The 25,120-nt window shown below is 36.1% G+C and overlaps 1 long non-coding RNA gene across 1 annotated transcript in view; it reads right to left on the bottom strand.

The window, feature by feature from the left end:
• Positions 1–5,032, bottom strand: part of LOC149842858 (uncharacterized) — a 49,515-nt gene extending 44,483 nt beyond the window's left edge. Inside the window, exons 1-2 of the long non-coding RNA XR_016431095.1 lie at positions 4,777–5,032; positions 4,571–4,674 (exon numbers count right to left, since the gene is read on the bottom strand). This is a non-coding gene — a long non-coding RNA (uncharacterized LOC149842858). The remainder of the gene's footprint in view (positions 1–4,570; positions 4,675–4,776) is intronic.
• Between the last annotated feature and the right edge of the window lie 20,088 nt (positions 5,033–25,120).

Genomic DNA, 25,120 nt, shown 5'->3' with positions numbered 1-25,120 from the left:
TTTTCATTTCCCTTTTTCTATTTTTTTGAACTTATTGTATAAGTTATTGACTTTGCACTCAATATTATAAATCTTGATTGTGTGCATAATTGATTTTAATATAATTTTTTTGTATTTTCAGGACAAAAATGACGGATAAAGGGAAAGGACTTGCGTCATCCTCATCCCCACATGTGAGTTCTGTTGCTAGTGTTGTTGATAGTTGTAGTGTGAGTGATGATGTGGGGCCACTATGGGTATATGTAAATAAGCTTGCAAAAACTGGACAAGGAGGTGGTGAAAACAAGAGATTTCAATGTAAGCTCTATGAAAGAGATTTTTTGGGGTCTTACACAAGAGTTAAGGCTCATTTGTTGAAGATACCAGGACATGGCATTTCAGGATGCAAAAAAGTTGATGAGGCAATGCGAAAACAATATAAGAAAATACAGGAAGAATATGAGAAGAGGAAGACAATGAGTGATTATTGTGCAATTAGTGTGTCATTTTTAAGCCACCAAGAAGACGCTAAAAAAAAAAGAAAAGTGAATGTAGGAGGTAGCGGAAGAGGAACGATACAAGCATCATTCAATACATATGGAAGGGAGGAGATGGATAGAAAAGTAGCGAGGTATTTTTATTCTAGTTTACTCCCATTTAATGCAGCTAAAAATCCTTATTAGAAGGATTTAGTTACTTCTTTGGAAAATTCTAATTTGAGTGGCTATGTACCTCCAAGCTCAAAAAAAATACGAACCACACTTCTTGCAAAAGAGAGGGCAAATATTGAGAGATTGCTAGAAATTAAAAAATATTCATGAGAGAAAAATGGAGTTTTCATTGTTTTTGATGGGTGGACAGATATTCAAAGGCGTTCACTAATCAATTTCATTGCTTCTTCGCTTAGTGGCCCAGTATTCTTGAAAGCAGTTGATGCATCGGGGGTATATAAAAATGTTGAGTATTTGAAGGGACTGTTTATAGAAGCAATAAAAGAAGTGGGTAATCAGAAAGTAGTACAAATCATCACAGATAATGCTCCAGTTTGTAAAAGTGCAACATTGAGTTTGGAGAGTGAGTATCCTCATATTTTTTTGACTCCATGTGTAGCACACAGCTTGAATTTGGCCCTCAAGAGCATCTGCAACCCCAAAGAAAAAGAAAATTCACCAACATGTGCTCTATGTTCATGGATTGAAGAATTAAAAAAAATGTCAAAAGCATTAAGGATTTTGGTGTTAACCATCATCATGCTAATGCTATATTTAATAGGCATTCTGACATGAAATTATTGAAGGTCGTTGAAACACGTTTTGTGTTCATCATTGTGATGGTAAAGAGGATTAAGGAAGTGAAGAATGCTTTTGTTAGCATGGTGGCTGATGACAATTGGACATTTTAGCGTGCTTATGATGATGTCAAGGCTCAAGAAATTAAGAAATTTATTGTTGATGATGAGTTTTGGGACAGGGTTGTATATTTCCTTCAATTTAAATGTTGAGAGAAGTTGATAAGGATGAGTTCATGCTTCACAAAGATTATGAAATGTAGGATAATATGATTGAAAAAATATAAGTTGTAGTTTTCAAGCATGAAGAAAAAAATCCTGCATTGGATGATTCAGAATTTTTTAACCATATTCATTCAGTTTTAGTTAGAAGATGAGATAAGAGCAACACTCCTTTGCATTGCATAACATATTCTCTTAATCCAAAATATTATGTAAAAAAAATGGCAGAAATGTGGTATTGGTCGTGTCCCTCCAAATTTAGACCCAAAGCTATCAAGGCATAGAAATATGTGTATGACAAGACTTTATCCAGAATCACATATTCTAAATCAAGTCACATAATAGTTTGAAAATTTTGCATCTTCGAGATTATATGGACAAGCATTACTCGCGAGAGAGGAAGATAATATAGATTTTATTACATGGTGGTCAACATTTGGATCAGAAACACCTCTTGTCTAATGTCTTGCATTGAGATTGCTATCTCAACCTGAAAGTTCATCATGTTGTAAAAGAAATTGAAGCACATATTCTCAAATCCACAACATGAAGAGAAACAAACTCACCAGAAAGTGTGCAGAGGATTTAGTATATGTTCATTCAAATCTTCGACTAATTTCGCGAACCAATGATGAATACAGGTACTAATTTGCTCACTTAGTTATTTAACTATTTCTTAGTTTTTTCATTTAAATATACTTGTATTTAACATTTTCAAATTCGGTTTGTAATGCAGACAAAGATCATCCAAATTTTTTGATGTAAACCCAGAAGAGTGTGACTTAGAGGGAGAACATGATTTCAACATTACAAACATGGATTTATCTGAGCTCAGTCTTCCTTCTACCGATACATTTGATGATGGAGAAGAAAATTATTAGGATTCATTACCTCATCGTCATATACATTGTGTAAGATATAGTTTTGGTATGTAATTATGCATTTTTTGTTTCTTTTGTTAGTATACTATATAATTTACTTCTTTTCTGCTTTACTTGTTTGATTGTTTTTATAATTGTGGTGTTGGTTATTATGATGTAGAATAGAATTGTAGATTGTTAATTTGATTTATTGCATGCATGATGATGAATTGATTTGATGATATTGTGATAATTGTTTTTTATTTCATTAGTGTTAATGTTGTTAACTATTAAAACTTAAAAATTATATATATATATATATATATAATTTTTTTTGCCGCACCCCCGCACCCGCACCCATGTGACATAGGGGAGCACCCAGCGACTAGATTTCTAGCCATTGGGGAGCCCCCAACAACTATATTGGGAGCTCCTCACTCCCTCTCTTGTGTATAAATATAGGACCTTGAGTTCCTTGTATTTAATGCATTTTTGTGTGCATTTTTTCATCAATAAAGAATATATTTTTTATGTTTGAGTGTTCTTTATTAGCTCTTAAGTGGCTTTTGTGTTTATACCAAAGTTGTTAGTCGAGGAAGCGGAAGCGGGAAACAATTTGAGAAGCAAAAGCGGGAAGTGAGGCACTTCCAAAATTTTAGGAAGCAGGAAGCACGGGACAACTTAAAAGCAAGCATGGATTCGTCTCAGAAACGAGAAGGGACGCGAACCGAAAGTGATCTAGGAAGCGAACCAAAAGCGAAGAGGAAACGAAGAGGGAAGAGACCTATGATTCGAGTGGGAAGCGAATAGGAATCGAGTTTTCCTAATATTGGGCAAAAAAATTTGATAATTCTCCAGGACTCCCAAAAAAAACTCACTTCCTGATATTCGAGCAAAAAGTGTCCTTCGCTTCCCCGCGCGTTTCGAATGCAACGTGTTTTGCGCTTTCGAAACACGTTTCGGGGAAGGGCACTTCCCCATGTCCTATAGTGTTTCTGGTAACCCTGGTTTATACCTCTTTGAGGATTTTCTTTGTACCTCTTGTATGAGGTGTGTTGAGGCTTCTTGATTTCATAACATAGTGTTCACTCAGATTGGATCTTAACATTGACAATTGCCTCTGGTAGATCTATATCAATGGAAATTTGTGCCAAATATTTGTCAATTATTTGAAAAAGTGGCTAAGTTTAGAAGTACAAAAGTAAGATTCAGGCTTGAGGACAAGTTTATTTTAACTCGGAGAGAATGATGAGGACCAAGAGTGAGACACTGAATCTAATTTGCAAATCCAAACTTAGCTATGAAGATTTATATCCAGCCATCCAACTCTCTGATTGAGCAAACATTTTTTATAAGCTTGATGCAGAATCCAAACTCAATGAATATCCATATTTTGTGAAACAATTAGGGTTAATTGCAACAGACTTACTAGGTTTCATTAGGGAGAGTATTTGGTGCGGTAAAGCTTAGTTAATTGCATCAGACTTGTTAGGTTTTATTAGGGAGAGCATTTGGTGTGTTTAAGCTTGGTTAGTTTTGTTTTTTCCACTTTCTTGTTCATTTTCCTACACATTTTGTTGGCTCTAGACAACAAATGGATATTGAGGAACAACTATTGACTCAGAGAACAGACATTTCAAATTCTAGAGTAGCCTTTGCACCACATTATGTTTTAATATTTTCATGGTTCAATCATTTGGTTGCAGCAAAGGCAGCAATGCACATAACGCAGCTAATGAGCAAAAACATGAAGTGGTCACAGCTTGCCTAAGAGCTTTAGTTTAGCAACATAACATAAACAAGTAAACCCAAACAGAAGCAAGGAAACATAGACAAGTGAACCAAATAAAAGCAAGGAAATGTAGATAAGTAAACGTAAAAAGGATCGCAGACTATCAAACAACTTGAGACCATATAGGAAATCAGAGCATCATCATCGTGCTGAATGGTGGTTACTTGAACAAAAACCCCAATATTCCAACCACCAAACCCAACAGCAGAGCTGCTGCAACAGCATCAACCATCCTGTTGTGTGTCCATTCTTAATGAACAGGACGAATTCCAATTAAAGAGAAAAACTAATCACACAAAGAGACATGCCCAAAAAGGTAACGCCGTTAGAAGATGAAGTAAAACGAAAACAAAATAAAAACAACAAAAGATATAGAAAGAATAGAAAACCCAAAAGACACAAATACGGTAGCAGGAACAAAGAGAATACCTTGACATTAGGGAGCACAAGATTGGCATGATTCACTTGCCATTCAGTGAGGTCCTGCCTAACATTACCAACCAACGGGGCGTGCTCCGAATCACCAACTCCACCTACCAATCCACAAATTGAAGACAAAAAGAAGACGGTGGTAGTGACAAATTGCAGAGAAAAGGAAGCGAAACGAAAGGGAGAACCAAGATTCGGAGGGATACCATCGTCTAGTTGGTGCCCCTTGAAGGTGTCCAAGGTGAATTCCTTGACGAATTCCTGCAATTGGTCGGTGATGCCGAAGCGAATCAGGGTGTCTTTGTCGGTCTCTTCTGCGGATGCTTTGTTGGTTTCCTGTGGTTTCCTTGAAGTGAGACTCTTGGTGGCCCTTCTGAGCCAAGAAGACCATCAATCTTCAACGTTCTTGTTGTCCGCGTCCATGATGCAGCAGCAAGGAAGGGAAGAACACGGGAGCGTTGTTACCGTAGCAGCGGCGGTGGTCAAGTAGCCCCGCTCCTCTCTCGCTGGCTCTGCTTTGCAGAATCTTAAAAAATCCAAATCGAATCCAGTAGATGGCTTCGAGTGTAAGTAGACACAAATTTTAAACGGCAAAATAATGGCAGCACAGTTCTTAAGAAAAATTGAACCTTTTTTCTGGGTTTTCATTGGCAAGGTATATGGAAAATAAACAACCAAGAAAGTTCAGAAATTATACGCCAAAGAGAATATTAAACCCTTTTTATTCCAATAAATAACTAATTAAAAATCATGATAAAGCTTCTCGATATTTTGGCCGTTTAAATTGGCAAACCAAAATATCATTTTTTCTTTCATGATATTTTCAAAGTATCGCTGGTATTTACTAGTGGGCATGCCTGACGGAAGTGTGTGTGTTTATTCATCTCGATGTGAATTTTTTTTTTTACTCAAAGAAATCGCTCCAGGTGCAAAGACCTAGCCATGCTGGCTCAGCCCATCGTAGTTATGGTCTTTGTCCATGTCGTCATAAAACTTGAGCGCTTATCCCTCGACTCAAGGAAGTCGCCAAGCTTCAGCTTATGCAAGGGTGACACTCATGGGATTTGAACCTAGACTGCCCATCAAACGGTCTAGGCTCCATCTCACTAGGTAAGCCCTCAAAGTTTTACGATGCCAGGACAATGATGGTAAGTATCGCAGGCAAACCCAACGCAACTAGGTATATGATCCTGAAGCGGATGCTTCGACTAAAAAATCGTATAATTTTATAGTGAGGTTAATTTTAGGCTCTTTAGGATGCCACTTGTGAAGATTTTTTGAAAACACAATTTTTTAAAAAATAAGAATATATGGAACCAAAATAAATAAATATATGTAGTTGTGTGTATATATGCTTTAAATGTTGTGTTTCTTGATAAATTTCAAATGTAAATGTTAGAGTTACGTAAGGTTGAAAGAATTTATATATAATTGTGTTATTGCATGCTTTAACTATAAATATTGGAGTTACGGAGGGTTGAATGAATAAATATATAGTTTTGTGTGTATGTATAAGTGTGTTCATTTTTTAATCAATGTATGAAAGAATGATTGTAAGAGTTTTTTTAATATTAATGCAAAAAATGAATGTATGTATGAGCAAGTTCATTTATGAATGAATAAAATGAATGAGGTCTTCATTTCGAATGAGTGAAATCAAGGTTGTTAAATGCGATGAGGCGAAGCGAGGCGTTGAGCCTGCGCTTCGCCTCTGAGGCGTACGCCTCAGGTACTGAGGTGTACGCCTCTCACAACTGGTATGGAAGTGAAGCGTTGGGAGGGGAGGCAGGGAGCGGTGGAGGAGCAGTTGGCCGGCACGTGACGGTGGATCCACCGACACTTGGGGTTAGCACAGCAGACGAATCGGGCGGAGGAGGAAGACTTGGGGATGAAGGAGGGGGTTCTGGAGGTTTATGAGGGTCTATTTGCGCATCACAGCACGCCTCAGTACCTTGAGCGTGTGCCTCGCCTCTGAGGCGTACGCTTCAGGTACTGAGGCATACGCCTCTCACAACACTGAGTGAAATGAATGTATGTATAAATAGATTTATTTTTTAATAAATGTATGTATAAATATATTCATTTGGGGATGAATGAACGAATGAATGAATGATTGTAAGAGTTTATTTATATTGAATGCAAAAAATAATGTATGTATGGGCATGTTTATTTGTGAATGCAAGAAATGAATAACCAGTTTCATTTCAAATGAATGAAATAAATGTATGTATGAGCATGTTCAATTTTTAATGAATGTATGTATAAGAATATTCATTTTGTAATGAATGAGTGAATGAATAATTGTAAGATTTGGTTCATACTTAATGGAAAAAAAATGAGCAAGTTTATTTTGAATTAATCAAATAAATATATCAATGTGCATGTTCATTTTACAATAAATATATATAAGCATGCTCATTTTGTGATGAATGAATGATTATAAGAGTTAGTTTAAATTGAATGTAAAGAATGAATGTACAGGTTTATTTAGAAATTAATGAGTATGTTCATTTTTAATGAATGAAATAAATGTATATATGAGCATGTTTAATACCGAATGAATGTATGATGAAGTTATATGAGAAAAAATTAAAATAGCAAAAAGAAAAATATGACTCTAAAAAAGCAACAAAAAAGTGGTTTTTTTTACACAAAAAAAAAGTGTCAAAAAAGTGATACTTTTTTGCGCTAAAAAAATGTATCAATAAAGGTTTTACTGGGTCAGATTTTTTGTAGTGATCCTCTCGTATCATACTAGTTTTTCATGTTTGAAAAACAAAAAGATTGTGGAACCATTCAGTAACGTTCCAACCTACTTCACACACCATGTCTTTTAAAAATGGTTTTAAAACTCATGCATATGAGACTCGTTTGAGGTCCTATTCTTCTTTTAAAATGAATATGGTTTTTTTGCTCTTAATCCAAGATCGATCGACAAAGAGGGTTCAACTGGACCACACAATCCGTACATTAATTTGATTTGGCCAAGTTATAAATCCTGTTAGACAATAATGTTTAATTCAAATTATATTATTAACTTAGTGAAGCCACATGGTAATAAATAAACTCATAAAGTAAACTACTGCTTGGTTTATATATGGAACAACATTTGCTACCCTTGTAAGAAACTCTGTAGTTGGAACTCATAAGTGATGTTATTTTGACCAAATCTGACCTCATTGGTGTGTTCAACATAGTCAAAATAGCATAAAACTATTTTTGAATCATAGTTTTTTGATATAATAATATCTTTTTTTGTGGTTTGAAAATTTGGTAGGCTGTAGGCCATTGATTTTTCAGCCTTAGTAAAACCAGACATGTCCAAAAAACATGATCCAAAGGTCAATTTCTACTAAATTTAATATGTAGATCACAGCGAAAGGTCAGATGTGCAAATGAACTGAAAAAGGTAAAAATATTACATATTTTCATTAAGAGTTTCTTACCTATGATATAAAAATATTACTCATATATATATGAAAATGAAAACCTCCTTAATGAAAAACTCTCTCAAATAGACATTTTATTAGATTTTTGTTGTTTTTTTCAAAAAATTTGAACGTACAGATGTGATACATATGCATGTTTTAATAGGAATCAGTTCTTGGAGCATTTGATTATGATTCATGAATAGGTTTTATAAGTTTCAAAATCAACTCGATATAATTTTCATAAATTTTTGAGGCTCCAAATACCATTTTTTCTATCCAAAATTTATGATCCAAACACATCTAAGCATTCTGAATTATGAAAAAAACACCAAAAAAAATTCATATATATATATATATATATGTTAAATTTTTTTTTTTAATCCATACCCCTATCCATGAATCATTTACCCGCACTCATTCACGTCTTTGTGACAATGTAGGATCTTGACAGGAGCCTGTCTTGATAAGACTTGTCTAGACCTGCTAATAAGCCCGCTAGGGTTATGATCTCGGCAAGTGCATGATCTTGCATCAACAATTTATGTCTTTTAACCTGAATAGGACAGAAGTCCAAACTTATTGACAAGAAAAAGCCTCCAATTTAAGAGATTAGGTCACACCTACACCTTGATCAAGACCCATACCAGTCGTGCTGATCTTCTAGTTTCAATGCAACACCAAGACAATCGCATGGACCAAGTCAAGATCGAAGCAGTTTTTAAAGTCCAGGTTTCTTTATTTATTTTTTCTTTATTTTTTTTTATTAGCATGATGAGACCACTGCTATGGTTTGGACGTCTCATTATGACCGAGAGGCATGACATTGACCATGGAGCAGTGTCGGCAGTGATATTCTCACCTGCCCACTGGAGATAGTTTTCCATTTGGCTTGGGCTTTACCGGGGAGTCATCTCTAGTTTGTTACTATTAACTCAAGTGAATTCCATATCATTTGATAAATGTCTAAAGTGCTGTGACTTTCAACATCATCAATTAAACGAAGATCATTAAGCAATGCTTTGACTTTGCTATTCTTGTCGACATAAAACCATATATGGAGAGGCACCAACCAACAATGCCTTAATTAATTGTTGACAGCAACAGTGAAGGGAACACTTCACCTTTTGACAAGGTTTATCCAAATATCATTCTTTGAGGTCCACAAAAATGTAAAAGAGTACATGAGAGAGAGAGAGAGGCTCACATATTGAGCCAGCCACTCCACACGCGATTCGGCTAAGCCTCAGTTTCATCTGTTCATGAAGGAGTCGAGTCATAATGAGTTGTCCCGGGTATGGAATTGAGCTATAAATAATTTGCATATATGTAGGTGTGTCAATGGGTCAGGTCTTTATAGGGAATCCAAACTTACCCGATCCAAATCTGAATTTCTATATACTAGAATAAAATACCAATCCTAAGATTATTATCCGGTCAAACCAACCCCAATCCAAATGTTGATATGATTTTGGTCTGGATCCAGCTAGATCCGACCCTACCTGAGTATTTTATCTCGTGATCTGATAAAACCCCGAACCCGGTTATTACTTATATCAACCCTGACCCGACAGCCCTAAGTGCCTTTGGACACATCCTATTTGTGAGTAGGGGTGTCAATGGGTCGGGTTTGGTTCGGACCCAGTGGAACCAGACCTGACCCCGATTTTCAGGTATGGTATCGAGTCTGGGCCCGAGTCGAATTGGATCCACCATAAGATAACCTATACCCGGACCCGATAAAAACTACATGTACCAGACCCCGTAAAATAATATTTTTTATTATTTTACATTGAAAAATTGTGGGTCTTATCGGAACTCAGGTTGGGTCCGGATCTAGTATAAAATTTCACAAACTGTACTCAGCTCCATGTATTAATCAAACCATTGGGTCTGGACTCGGGTCTTATTATCTATCACCATACTCGGATATTAATCGGGTAAACCTGACCCATTGACACCCCTATTTGTGAGCCTTAAGCTGCCACTACTAAATTAAGCAAAAAGCGGTTAGGATATCTAGCAAGACACATGCTTCAAATGATAAGACTCACTATTGAGCGGGAGATTGTTGTTAATCTTGGAAGTTAAGTGATTATGCGCATAATCATAATCAATACATAAGCACGTACGGATTTTGGATATTCATCATTTTTAAAAGTGAAATATTGTATCCTATCACTAAATAAATGAATGTCCCATATCCATGTAGATCAATGCAAGTTTAAATATTTCAAGGTTTAGTATAAAATTCAATACAGAGATTTGGTTGGAAGTATCATTGTTTTTGTGTTTCTTCTGACTATATTCGATTCAGTTCCACCATTCCCCTATGTTCGTCCCCATCGTCATATTTCATTTGGGATCTCATTAATGCAAGCTGCTTTGATCAAATCTCCCTCCATTCATGGATTCAGCATAGTAGGAATCCACCCTTGTATTGCAATTTTTTCTTTTTACCAAAAAATATGACTTCTTTAAATCAACAGCTCTTGGCATTTTTTAATTTTTTAATCACCAGAAAATCATACACTGGTCAGATTCTGGTGTTTCAAAATCCGATGCTCGCTAAATGAATTTGATCTCTCTCTCTCTCTCTCTCTCTATATATATATATATATATATATATTATAAATATTTCAAGGAAAAAACCCTACCACCGACATTGGCCGGCCTCCACCGGGTAAAACCCTTGAGGTAGGTCCCTCATGCCCACCAGGCAGTACACCCAGCTTCAACATTTTGGCAAAGGACAACACCCATTGTTCAAACTTGTGACGTCTCATCAAATTGGTGACATTCACCAGTCGCCCCCTAAATGATGGCGGGAGGCCTTATGGGCAACTGTCCCACCGAGGTGGTATCCCATGTGATAAGTAGGATCCTGTGTCAAGCTGAAAGCCCGGAAGCAAATCCCTCTTTTACATGGGGCGGCTGTTGTTCTGGTAGGGGTCGGCCTAACCCCAGCTTGCCTTTAAAAAAAAAAAAAAAACTGATCCTAAGTTGACGCACCTGTTTGTTTAGGACCTTAGTGTTCTAAGTATTAAATGGTCGTTGTCCCCCGTAATGATCAAATCCGTTCCTTGAATGATGGCTGGCTAGAATTCCTCCATGAGTCACCAAATCAATTGGTTGCACTCAAAACTCCTCAATGGCTAGGGTCTTACCTGAGATTAACTCTTTCAGAGATGATAATGATCGGATTTGACTCACCCGAGTGGGTCTATTCCTATCACCGACAGTCGAGCCCTACGGAGCCCACCAGTTAAAGACACCTGCACACCAGGTGGGATTCAAACCTGGGACGAAGGGGTTCTCACCTTCTCCTCGGGTAACTCGGGTGGGTATGGTCCACTCCTAGTCAGTGTCAGACCTTGACCTGGTTTCAGCATTCCACTCTCTAATTTGGGTGAGTGAACTAGGTCCAGTTCCTCTAGCATATGCAAATAGATAGTGAGAAAGAACAGATGATCGATGCACTAAAAAGTTTCATTTTCGGGTCGGCCTTCACCTGGATCCATCAAGGGTCACTCAAAGTCAGATGAGCCCAGACCTACCTGGGACTTGACCCAGTATGATATCTGTTTACAGTCCAACACTGACCGACATTAACTTAATTGGACCCAGGTCTCTAACTGTTCTATCCAAAAGTAGATTGAATTAGATCAGTTTGTGGATAGTCCGATTGAGTTTCACGGGTCTCTAACTACTTTATCTACCACTACAAAAAATCAGACCTTTACTGACACTAAAATAGCGCCAGTAAAGGTCTCATTAGTACCAGTAAAAGACGTTTATTAGCACTAAAGTGGTGCCAGTATGTGGTGTTGTCGGTAATGCCTTTACTAATGCCATTTTTTTGCACAAAAAAAATTTGGTTTTTTATGCCTAAAAAATGGCCTTTGAATTTTGTTTTCTGGTGCTATTTTAGCACCAAAAAAGACCTCTTTTTTATATTTTTTTAATGCAAAACAATATTTTTTTTTGATAATTTAATATTTTTATCATATAACTTTCTCGTACATTCATTCAATAATAAACTTGCTTTGATATTCATTCATTCAAAATTGGGGCCTTACATAGATTACTATCTCACACTCGATGACTATCTTAGTTTTATTCAATATTTGGCTTATCATGTCTTCAGAGAATGGCTAAACCCGTTTAATCATCCATTTTTCGGACAGGCCAACCAGTTTAGTCATCCAACCAGTTCAAGTAAATGAGATATATTTGTCTCATCTCCAACCACTTTTGCATATTTTAAAAAAAACATGCAAACTCGAATAAACTTTCTCTTAGGAAGGATTCCTCCCAATCTTTTATCCAAGAGAAGTACATATCCATTTGGACTAGATCCAAACTCAAAAAGTCTCATGATCTGAATTCATTTTGAATACATACAAATAAGAGCATGCCCGTATGATAAAAGGGGAGAAAGAGAAAACATCCGAGCACTGACACTGAGAAGAACGAACGCAAGACTTTAGCCACCCACCTCTTCGATCTTCCTTACTTTCGCAGAGGTTCTGTCAGAATAACTACAGAAAACCTTGACTTTCCTGCCAAAGTGTTGCCAAAAGATAAAAATAACTTTAAAGCTTAAAAGCAAACATCGAGCATGAAAAAGATGTGTTTACTCCCTTTTCATCCTTTTATTTATTTATTTTATTCATTTAATTAATTTTATTAGTTTAGAAGATATACTTACATGATTTTTTTTGTTTATTTGCATCATCTGTTGTGTGAGTTGTACTATAGAATCAAAATGCGTGCTACAACCTTACCTTCCCTTTGGCGAAGGACGGTCGAAGTTTGAACATCCCCATATCTTTTTTTTTTTTTTTTTGAGATTTAAAATGCAAGTCTCAAAATTTTTTATCAATATATATGCACATATATATTAAATTAATTACAAACATATAGATTAAAATACAAAGCCCCTAAACTGTAAGTCATATATGAGATGAAAACCCTCTAAAATCTAACTCACACTATAAAAAATAAATTTAGCATGCATTCACTCAATAAATTATAAAAGCAGCGATTAAAGTATAAAACTCATAAAATCTAACTCATATTTAAAAAAAAATTAATTTAGCATGTATTTACTCAATAAATAATAAAATTAACAATTAAAATTCAAAACTCCTAAATTCTAAATCATATATGAGAAAACAAATAGAATTGACATGCATTTAAAAAATAAATTACACAAAATAAGAAATTAAAATAAAAAACTACTAAATTTTAAATCATATATAATAAAAAAATAGATCTAATATGCATTCACTAAATAGATTATGAAATTAAGAATTCAAATGCAAAACCTTTAAAATCTAAATCATATATGAGAAAAAAATAGAATCAACATGCATTCACAACATAAATAACAAAATTAGAAATTAAAATGCAAACCCCTAAATTCTAAATCATATATAAGAAAAAATGAGATTTATTATGCATTCACTAAATAGATTATAAAATTATGAATTTAAATGCAAAACTCCTAAAATCTAAATCATATATGTGAAAAAAATACAAAATTAACATGCATTCATAGAATGAACAACAAAATTAATAATTAAAATATAAAGCCTTAAAATCTAAATCATACATGAGAAAAAAAATTGACATGTATTCACAAAATAAATTACATAATTATAAATTAAAATATAAAAACTCTAAAATATAAATCATATATGAGAAAAAAAAGAATTAGCATGCATTCAATAAATTTATAACATAATTAACAACCAAAATACAAAACTCCAAAAATCAAAATCATGCATTTGTAAAAAAGAATTATCATGCATTTACTAAATAAATTACACAAAATTAAGAATTAAAACTGTGAAACCCCTAAAATATAAAACATATATAAGAAAAAAAACAGATTTAACATGCATTAACTAAATATATTATAAAATTAAGAATTAAAATATAAAATGTTTAAATTCTAAATTATATGTAAGAAAAAATAGCTTTAGCATGCATTCACTGAATATATTACATAATTAAGAATTAAAATGCAAAACTCCTAAAATCTAAATTATATATATGAAAAAAATAGATTTAACATGTATTCATAGAATAAATAACAAAACTAATAATTAAAATACAAAATCTCTAAAATATAAATAATAAATGAAAGAAAATTAGATTTAGCATTTATTAACTAAATAAATAACAAAAATATAAATCAAAATTCAAAACTCCTAACATCTAAGGCATATATATATTTAAAAAATCAGATTTAACATATATTTAATATATAATAAAATACAAAACCCCCAAAATCTAAATCATACATGAAAAAAAATTGGATTTAGTATTCATTGACTCAATAAATTATAAAAATATGAATTAAAACATAAAACCCCTAAAATATAAAACATACATGAAAAAATCGAATTTAGCATGGGCGAGAGAGAGAGAGAGAGAGAGAGAGAGTACCTTCAGTGAAAGACGTCGTGAGGTATGTAACTCCAACATGTCGGAGATGGGAGCATAGTCGGATGAGAGAGAGGGAGAGTCGTCGGTGTCCGGTGGTTGGACTTCGTGGAGAGAGAGAGTCGTTGGTGTCTAGTGGTCAGACTTTGTAGAGAGAGAGAGAGAGAGAGTGAAAAGGGCTCGAGCCAGTTTTTTTTTAAGTGTGTTTTTTATTGGCACACTTTTTATATGCGTCAAAAAAAACTTTTTTCTAACGTACTTTCTATGTGCATAGGAAAAAACTTTTTTTTCTCATGTACATTTTATTCGCACTAGAAAAAGCTCTTTTTTTTTTGGCATAATCTTTTACTGTGCTGGAAAAAAATACTTTTACTGGCACACTTTCTGTCTGGGCTAAAAAAAGTTTATTATACTAACACGTTTTATCTAGTGCCAGTATAACAAACATGAATAAGAAAAATGCAATCAAATAAACATCACTTCAAACGGTGGATTCCTGCAGACCAACTTGCATGACTCATACAGAACAAAAAAGGTCGAGCATCCATGCATGGTGGCTAGGCAACTACCCTATTTTTTTTTTTAAATCTCATGCACGGTTGTTGGGCCTCAACTTTGTCAGGCAAAATTTCAACGCATTTACTCACACTGAAGCGCATGCATGCATTCACATTTATATGATTGAAAAGGAAGAAATGTTGTGCAGTTGAGATGCATGTGGAATGGGTGGGCACAAGCTAGGAGAGTATCTCATCATTCAAATCATTCAAGAAGAAGACAGAAAAACTCCCACCTTTCAAACTTAAGAACTTTGGCCTTTTGCTCCTTATTTTAATGTTTAGAAATTTGGCCATGATCATTTGATTCGAAGAACATTAGAATTAGGCTTGTAAACAGGCTAAGCCTCCTGTGGTCCAGCTCATGTTTTGGCTCGTAAAGAGCTTGTTCAAACTTGTAAAATTGGCTCTCCAAGCTGAATATGAACAATGGGTAATTGGCTTGGATGGACTCATATAGGTTCATTAGGTAGCAAAAAACATATTTTAGATATATTTTATATGGTTTTTAATCCTATTTTTTCCTCTATAAAATATATTTTTTTATAAATAAGCCAGCTTGAACTTAGCTCATTTAACTAATTATGAGCTTGAACTTGGCTTGATTGGCCACAAGAATGAGCCTAGCTTGAACACTTCAAACTCAGCCTGTTCAATTCGTTTACCTAAGTGAAATCTCTCTCTCTCTCTCTCTCTATCTATCTATATATATATATATATATATATATATATAAAGAAAATGGGTCCGTGCTAAACCCATTTGATTTTAAACTGCATGCTAAATGGGTTTTTCGGGCTTCTCCTGGGATTTTTATAGGCTTCAGGCTCCATAAATGTGTTGAACATGGTTGATTTACTAAGAATCCACACCTGGATCACGTGTTTTCGATGAAAAAAATGATGTTTGGAGCCTCAAAACTTTACAAAGAATTTGGATGTTAATTTTTCAAACTTTATGAAAACCCACTCATGTATTGGAATCCAACGCTTCAACAGCTGATCCCTATCAAATCAAAATCAAGTCACAACGGTTAGAATTTAAAAATAAAATGAAAAAAGCCTGAAAAACCCATTTAGTACAGGGTAAACCACCAACTGGGTTTAGCACGGACTCATTTTTCTCTTTATATATATATATATATATATATATATATATATATATATATATATAACATGGGCTATGGGTTTACTGATGATGACCAATAAATAAATAAATAAAGATACTTAGATTAATCTTCGGTCTACCATTTCCCAGAGGTTTTTCATTTTATGACAGTTTACGAACTTGTCATGCTGATCCTAAACTTGCCTAAGACAAAGCTGATCTGCAGAGTGCAGATGTGACAGGCCACACTTTTTGTTATCACGATTAGCAGATGCTCATCAACGTACATTTCAAGCACTTCTAGTAGGGGTGTCAATGGGTCGGCTTAGTTCGGATCTAAGTGGATCCGAGAAAAATTGATCTGATTTATATTTGATAAAATTATATTTGTATCTTTTTTTACATTGAAAAATCATGGGTCTTAATCGGTATTCTGGTTGTACTCATGTCTAGTATGAAATTTCATAAACTCCATATACTAATCGGACCTTTTGAGTCAGGCCCAGATTATAATCAAACCTCCTTATGACTAGAATCTGGCCTTGTAGATTTCGGTATGGATTTGGTCTGGGTCAGATCCGACCCATTGACACCGTTAATTTTTAGATTTTGGTATGTTTTTTCGGGTCTCAGCAGGGAAAGTGCCGACCCAAATAATATTTGTGTCGACCTGATCAATATGTGGGCCGTATTTGGGTCCTGTTTTTTTTGGAGTACCTGACCCGGCTCGATTTTTTTGCTGGGTACCTGACTCGACCTGAGTATTTTATACATATTTTTAACAAAAATAAAATTTTAAATATGCGAGTCCAAACTTGGGATTTTATTATCATGATCCAATAAACCCCCAAACCCGGTTATTACTTATATCAACCCAGACCCGACCCGTTGACAGCCCTAAGTGCCTTTGGACACAACCTATTTGTGAGTAGGGGTGTCAAACGGGTCAAGTTTGGTTTGGACCCAGTGAAACCAGACCTGATCCCGATTTTTGGGTATGGTATAGAGTCTGGACCCGAGTCTAATCAGACCCATAATAAGAAAACCCATACCCGGACCCGATAAGAACTACATGAACCAGACCCACCCGGTAAAATAATAATTTTATTATTTTACATTGAAAATTTGCAGGTCTTATTGGAACTCGGGTTGGGCCCCGGTCTACTATAAAATTTCACAAACTGTACCCCAGCTCCATGTATTAATGGGACCATTGGGTCGGGACTCAGGTTTTCTTATTTATCACCATACTCGGGTATCAATCGGGTAAACCTGACCCATTGACACCCCTATTTGTAGCCTTAAGCTGCCACTACTAAATTAAGCAATAAGCAGTTCAGATATCTTGCAAGACACATGCTTCAAATGATAAGACTCACTATTGAGCGGGAGATTGTTGTTAATCTTGGAAGTGATTGTGCGCATAATCATATTCAATGCATAAGTATGTACGGATTTTGGATATTCATCATTTTTAAGAGTGAAATATTGTAGCCTATCACTAAATAAGTGAATGTCCCGTATCCATGTAGATGCATGCAAGTTTAAAAATTCAATACAGAGATTTGGTTGAAAGTACCACTGTTTTTGTGTTTCTACTGACTATATTATATTCAGTTCCACTCTTCCCATTGTATCGTCATATTTCATTTGGGATCTCATTGATGCAAGCTTTGATCGAATCTGACCTCATAGATGTAGGAATGACAGTGGATCGGGGCGGGGAACAAGCTCTTATTTTAACCTGCTTTTGATTCCTGCCTCCATACTAGCACGAGTTTTGATTTTAACATCCCCGTTTCATGTCCTCCATCTCCAGTCGAGAGGGTGGTGTATGTTCTCCTCCGATGATTCACTGAATCCCACGTCTGTATCCGGGGGTCCGAATGAGCGCCACGTATGTAAGAACATGGGGCTCGTATTCTCGTTTATGTTGACATCACTTAGCATCAGAGTCTGGTGCAGTTGCAAAGACTTAAGTACCCTTTCTTGCTATTCTTGCCATAAAATAATGATTTAAGAAAATGACAAAAATGTTCATTAAAAAAAAAGAAAACAAATAGTTCAAAAAAAGGACAAACATGTCCTCCATTCAGAAAGTCGAGGATGATGATGACTCTTCAAAGTCTAAACAGCGAAACGAACTTAAGCCAGCGATTCGATGGTGATCCGGCGAAATGAAACTGAGCCATTAAAAATGTCTGTTTGAACTTTTTATCGTCATCTTCTTCTTCTTCCTTCTCCGTAAAACACTGTAAAACTCGTCATCCTCTTTCTACTAGCAATGGTTGGAATGCTGCTCTCGTCCAACAGGCAACCAACTATGGCGGCTCCTCCTCTGCCTTCGAGGAACACCTACAACGAAATCTTCCTCCAGTACACCTACAACGGAGTACAGCCTCCGGCTTCCCCATCATAAACCTCAAGACTACCATCGGGCTGGCTGACGACTACAACCTGATCACGACGAAGATTGTGCTCAATGGGGTGGTGTTCGACATCGCGATTTATGAAAATCGTATCGCACAAAAAAATGACAAATCGCAAAATCGAGTAGCGATTTATGAAAATCGCGTAGAAAAAAAATTGGCAAATTGCTATGTGATTTTCGTAAATCGATATATCGAGTAACGATTTACGAAAATCGCGTAGCAAATAAATAAATAAATGGCAAATCACTATGTGATTTTCGTAAATCGCTATATCGAGTAGCGATTTACGAAAACCACGTAGCGAAAAAAATGGCAAATCGCTAAATCGAGTAGCACAACGAAAAAAATGGAAAATTAAGTAGCGATTTACGAAAATCGCATAGCGAAAAGAAAAGCAGAAAGATTGTGAGAAAGGGTGTTACGAAAACCTCGAGCAAGAAACAATCGAAGGAAACATGAGCACCACGATTAAACAAAACACTTTATTGCTCTTTTTCAATAGTTACAAGAGGGAAAGAAAAGAAAAAATTTATACAAAGCCCCCAAAAAAATTAGTTCGGGGGAGGGGCGACGTTGCCCCCCGAGCCCCCCCGCCAGAGGCACCCCCCAGAACCCCCTCCCATTAACCACGCAGCGGAACCCGCACCGGGGGGACCCCCCGCCCCCCCCTCCTGTAAGGGCAAAAACTCGGAATCAGGCTCCACAACTCATCAAGTTGAATGATGTTACAGTCAGTGTGCAGGTCAGTCGGTGCTTGATGGAGCAATGTTGGATCGTCTGCTATAGAAGCAGAAAGAAAATGGAGAGAGAGAGTGAGAGGGTTGATGTTCATGGCCTTCTTCAAGGGGGATTCCTTTCTTGGATAATCCTGCAGTGCAGGGACTGGGTCTTACATAACCATCTTTGAGGTACTTAAGTGTTTGCAACCACTCCTTTTCTAGAATCGCCATTTTTTTGGCACCAATGAAGGAAATGGTACTTATGTCTTTGCAATCGCATCAAACTCCAATGCTAAGTGATGCTGACAAACATAGAGATACGATCCACACATGCTTACATACGTGGTGCTCATTAGGACCCCCGAACACAAGATGTAGCTAACGACCCTCTTCGGGGGTGGGGAACATATAACCTGCTTTGTCTCCAGTCCAAATGGGGCAAGGTGGGGTGTAGCCACGTTTTCCCTCAGTCTATTGCCAACCCTAAAGAATAATTGGGGACAGGATGGGGCGAGGCGGGACAAGACGAGGATCGACACAGGGTGTGGCAGAGAAAAGCATAAGTCCATCCCGACACAGGTTTTGATTTTAACCTCCATCCCTTTTAATGTCCTCCATCCCCGATCCAAATGCGGTAAGGTGGGGAGGGGCCCCATTTCCCCGGGTCCACTGCCATCCCTACATAGATGGAATCCATCCTTAGATTGCAAATATTTTTACCAAAAAATACGACTGTTTAAAATCAACAACTGTTGGCATTTTTTAATTTTTTAATCACCAGAAAATCATACACTGGGGAGATTTCGATGTTTCAAATGCCGATGCTTGATAAATGAAGTATGTAAATCACATCAGATTTGATCAAAATTACTGGTATCAATGAGGTTCCAAGAGAGATAACATAGGAGATGAATGGAACCAATCGAGTTGGTCTATATCCCGTTCTGTTCTACGACTTATTCAACTGACCTTAAGATTTTTTTGTTTTATAAATATTTCAAGGGAAAAATCCCTACCGCTGATTGCACATTGGATGGCCTCCAGCTGGTAAAACCCTTGAGGTAGGTCCCTCATGCGCACTAGGGAGTACACCCAGCTTTGACATTTTGGCAAGGGACACCACGATTCAAACTTGTGACCTCTGATCAACTTGGTGACATTCACTAGTCGGTCTTAAAAGATGAGCGGAGGCCTTATGGGCAACTGACCCACTGAGGTGGTATCCGATGTGGTGAGCAGGGTCCTTTGTCAAGCTGAAGGCCCAGGATCGAATCCATCTTCCATATGGGGCGGCCGTTGTTATGGTAGGGGTCTGCCTAACCCCATCTTTTTTATAAAAAACAAACAAACACTCGACCCTAGTTTGATGCACCAGATTGTTTATGACCTTCATGTTCTAAGTATTAAATGGACGTTGTCCCCTTGGGAGGGTGTTGCATGTTTCCCCCCGAAGATGCACTGTTTGCTACAGTGCATGTTCGGGGGTCTGAATGAGTGCCACGTATATAAGCATGTGGGGCTCGTATTCCCGTGTGTGTCAGCATCACTTAGCATCGGAGTCCGGTGCAATTCCAAAGACTTAAGTACCATTTCTCGCCATTCTCGTCATAAAACGATGGTTCGAGAAAAGGACAAAAATGTCCTCCATCCAGAAAGTCGAGGATGATGTTAACTCTTTAAAGTCCAAACGTTCTGTTTTTGCCCTAAGCAGTAAACTTTTACACCATCTACTGTAATAGGAGCTCCCTTTGACGATGCACTTTTTACCGTTGTCTGCTACTGCTAGAACAACCTTTGTCGCCGTCTCGAGTCCAGGTTTCTGCCTTGGTTTTTAGCTTGTGTTACAACACATTGTCGTCTTCTCATTCCTGCCTTGTGTTACAAAACATTCTCAGGTTTGTTCCTACCTCGTGGAGATAACTATAAATCAATCGACTGGTTCAATCATTGGTGGGCATCATAGGGGCATTTGTTCGCCATCTCTTTTTACAGTCTTCTCTTCTTTTTCGTTTTCGTTAAACAGTATGGAAAAAGCAATGACACAAACATTCCAACAAGTTTCATTAAGGCGTCGTGATTACCTTTCCATGTCATCATGCTATTGTTGAAGAATGTATGTCGTCGTGAGTGCCATTAAGGCATTGTTTTGTTATTGGAGGTGGATCTTGTCTTTTTGACGGTTTGAAAATTAAAGATATTTGTAAGATGTTGGGACTTGTTGACAAGAATGCTTGTGTACATATGCGAGGAAGGGCCTCTACCCCATCCAGTATCTTCCATTCACTAAGTATATGTAATGTATTGCAAATCACGGTTGTAGTAACATATTACCGATTTGTGAGATATTGTTTTGTTTGTTAAATCAATTTGTAAGCTATTATGCTGTATTTCTGTAATGATTTGTAATATATTTTATGATATGTATATCGATTTGTAAGATATTATGTGTTTTGTAGTGTCAATTTGTAAGCTATTATGCTGAATTGTTGTATCGATTTGTAATATATTATGCGATATGTATATCGATTTGTAAGATATTATATGTTTTCTAGTATCGATTTGTAAGATATTTGTAGAAAGAATTTTAAAACGTGTGCGTGCGGAAATACATTGTTGCGTGCTTGCGGTGGTGATTTTCGTATTCAAATTGTTTCTCATTTAGCGATTTCTATTGAAATCACTTCACAACGTCGTAGATATAATTGAATCGTTATCACGTGAATCGTTATCGTCAACACACATATACGATAAATCGTTTCTTTTATTGGCATGATAAATAACAACTCGGTGCTTAGTATAAGTAAATAACAAATTGTTGTTGCTTTTATACTATCATTTATTCAATCGCTTCTTTGACTTGCTTAACCTTATCGGTATCTATTGTTATATGCATCTTGAATAAATTATAGTAAACATATGTGTTGGCTAATGCAAATTGATATATATTTTATGACAGTTGTGAGCTTATCATCTGGTTGTAGTGAAGATGATCTATCTCAACCATTGAAAAGTTATGGAGAAGTGAACTTCTGTACTAATGACGCACCTGAAGAATTGAACGTGTGCACTAATGATGCATATGAAAAGAAGGGTGTAGGCATTGGATTCACTCTTGTCTTGAATGTTCCAGCAAAAGAAATGCAATTCGATAATGAGGTAGACGATCATGACATTACACTTGATAAAGGTGCAAGCACTGAGAATGTACATGATAGTACACTTGACTCTGTTCCTGTAGAAAGAATGCAGTTTAATAATGAGGAGGCTGCATATAAATTTTACAATGATTATGCCTTAAAACTTAGCTTCAGTGTTATAAGGTATTCTTGGTCAAAAAATGCACAGGGTGTCATGGTGAGAAAGACATATGTTTGTTCTAAGGAAGGTTAGAAGAAATTAAGTGGAAATCCAACAAGGAGCAAGCCAAATTCAAGATGTGGATGTCCAACGAGAATAATGTTAAGAAGACTTTCGAATAAGAAATATGTAGTTCGTACTTTAATCAACGATCATAACCATGATTTAGCACCTTCATTTATGACTCCTATGTCAAGGTCACATCGTAAAATAACTGAAGCATATGCTGTAATTGTTGAAATAGCTGATAGCACCGGCATTGCACCAAAGAAGACATACAATTTGTGCGCGCACATAGATAATGGTCGCGAGAATGTGCCATTCATATCTATAGATATAAGAAACCACTTGAGAAGGAAGAGAACAAATAACATGAAGAATGGAGAAATATGTTCTTTGGTTGATTACTTACAGAAGAAATCAAGCATTGACTCTGGTTTTTTTAGTGCAATGCAATTGGATGAAGATGAATCTGCTATGAATATGTTTTGGGCATATTCAAAGTCAAGAGCAGATTATGAATGATTCAATGATGTGCTTGTTTTTTATATGACAGTGAAGACTAATACTGAACAATGGCCATTTGCGCAGTTTGTCGAAGTGAACCATCACTCAAAGAGTTATATATTAGGTGACACTTTTTTGTATGACCAAACCAAGAAAAGCTTTGAGTGGTTGTTCAGAGTATTTACACAGTCAATGAATGAGAAACATCCTGAAGCTGTACTTACAAATGATGATCACACAATTATAGGTGCAGTATATCATGTATGGCCAGATGCACATCATCATCTATGTTTATGGTATATCTTTTAAAATGTAGCGAACATAGGACACATATTTAATTAGAAGACAGGGTTTGACAAAAAGTTTATAAGGTGTGTACTTAAGAGCGTAGATGAGGTCACCTTTATGTCTGATTGGGAGAAAATGATTCAGATGTACCACCTTGAAGACTGTGTGTGGTTACAAAATTTATATGCATTAAAAGAGAAGTAGGCATTGGCATATGGAAGACAATACTTTTGTGCAGGTATGATAAGTACACAAAGAGCTGAATCTATGCATGCCACACTAAAGAAAAGCATGTATTCATGTTTAACAATGTTTCGCTTCATGGAACAATATGAATTATTTGTAGACGATCTTAAACATAATGAGCATGAACAAGATGTGAAATGCTTCAATACATGCCCTATAACTTAAGGCATGAAAATATTGATGCGACCTGTAGATCTGTATACACTAACTATATTTGAATGAATTAAGAAAGATGTTATACAGGTCATGAATTGCAATATAGAAGGATGCATGCAAACCGAGAATATGCACAAATACCATATTGTATGGGAGGGCAAAGAGCATTCGAAAAGTCAAGAAGCACATGTTATGTATAATGTTGACAATAAAACATTTGAATGTATGCGCAAAATGTTTGAATTCAAAGGTATTTTATGTCGTCATGCATTAAAGACACTTAATCAAGAGAAAATACAAGAAATACCTGAGTCATATTTAATGCGAAGATGGACGAGACAAGCAAAGATTGAACTGCTGGATACAGATAATGTCAGTCAATCTGGTATTGATGAGAAGTGTGACATAGCCTCCCATTACCAACAATTATGTAGGTCACTTATGCATGTTGCAGATTTGGCATCGAAAAGTGAAGAAGCCTATGTATGCATGAGAAAAGTGTTAAGGGAGTTACTTGAAAATGTGTAGTTAATTCACCATCGGTCTGTTGCAGCTCATGAAGATCAATCCAAGAAAATAGGAGCGAACAATGAAGGTGAAAATCATGTTTCTCTTGACACTCATGAGAAGTTGCGCCAAAGAGTATAAACATCATCTTCAACAAGTCAAGAGTCAATGTTGTAGATTATGATAAAAAATTCACCTAGCGAAGGGTATCAAAAGAAAACCTGCCTTTGATCGCAGGCATCGAAGGACAATGGGTGCAATAAAATTGGTTCGCAAGAAAAGGTCTAATAAACAACTAACCTCTAAACAAAAGCAACCAAGCCGTTCGCATGAACAAATATGTAATACATTATATTGCTTCCCATGTAAATTGCATTACGTGCAACTTATCAATATCTAACTTGTGTAATTTTTAACATGCAGCAATACCCTACAGACATGCACTACAACGTTGGATCCTTCAATCCTCCTAGCCAGTTTTTTTCTAAACGATAGCTTCAGTTTTACAAGTCTTTTGGCATGTAATTAATGTTAGGAGGATGCTTGCATTTCTTATGAAACTAAATGTAGTGTCTTATATTGTTCTGTTTCATGACAGGCTCAGTTCAATATCAATTCAAAAGTGAGTTATGGAACACAAGAATCACGTGTGAATTCTGTTTAGTAATATATCTTTCATATGTATAAATCATTATAATATGTATCCTTCACATGTATAAATCGTTGTCTTATCTAGCCTACAACGTTATAATTTTGATATCGTAGGTAAATCGGCGTTGTTCAGTGCTTATACCA

Source organism: Nuphar pumila, chromosome 3 (genome assembly GCF_984573655.1).
Source record: "Nuphar pumila chromosome 3, dmNupPumi1.hap1.1, whole genome shotgun sequence".
Classification (NCBI taxonomy): Eukaryota; Viridiplantae; Streptophyta; class Magnoliopsida; order Nymphaeales; family Nymphaeaceae; genus Nuphar; species Nuphar pumila.
This window is presented reverse-complemented; position numbering and strand designations above follow the sequence as displayed.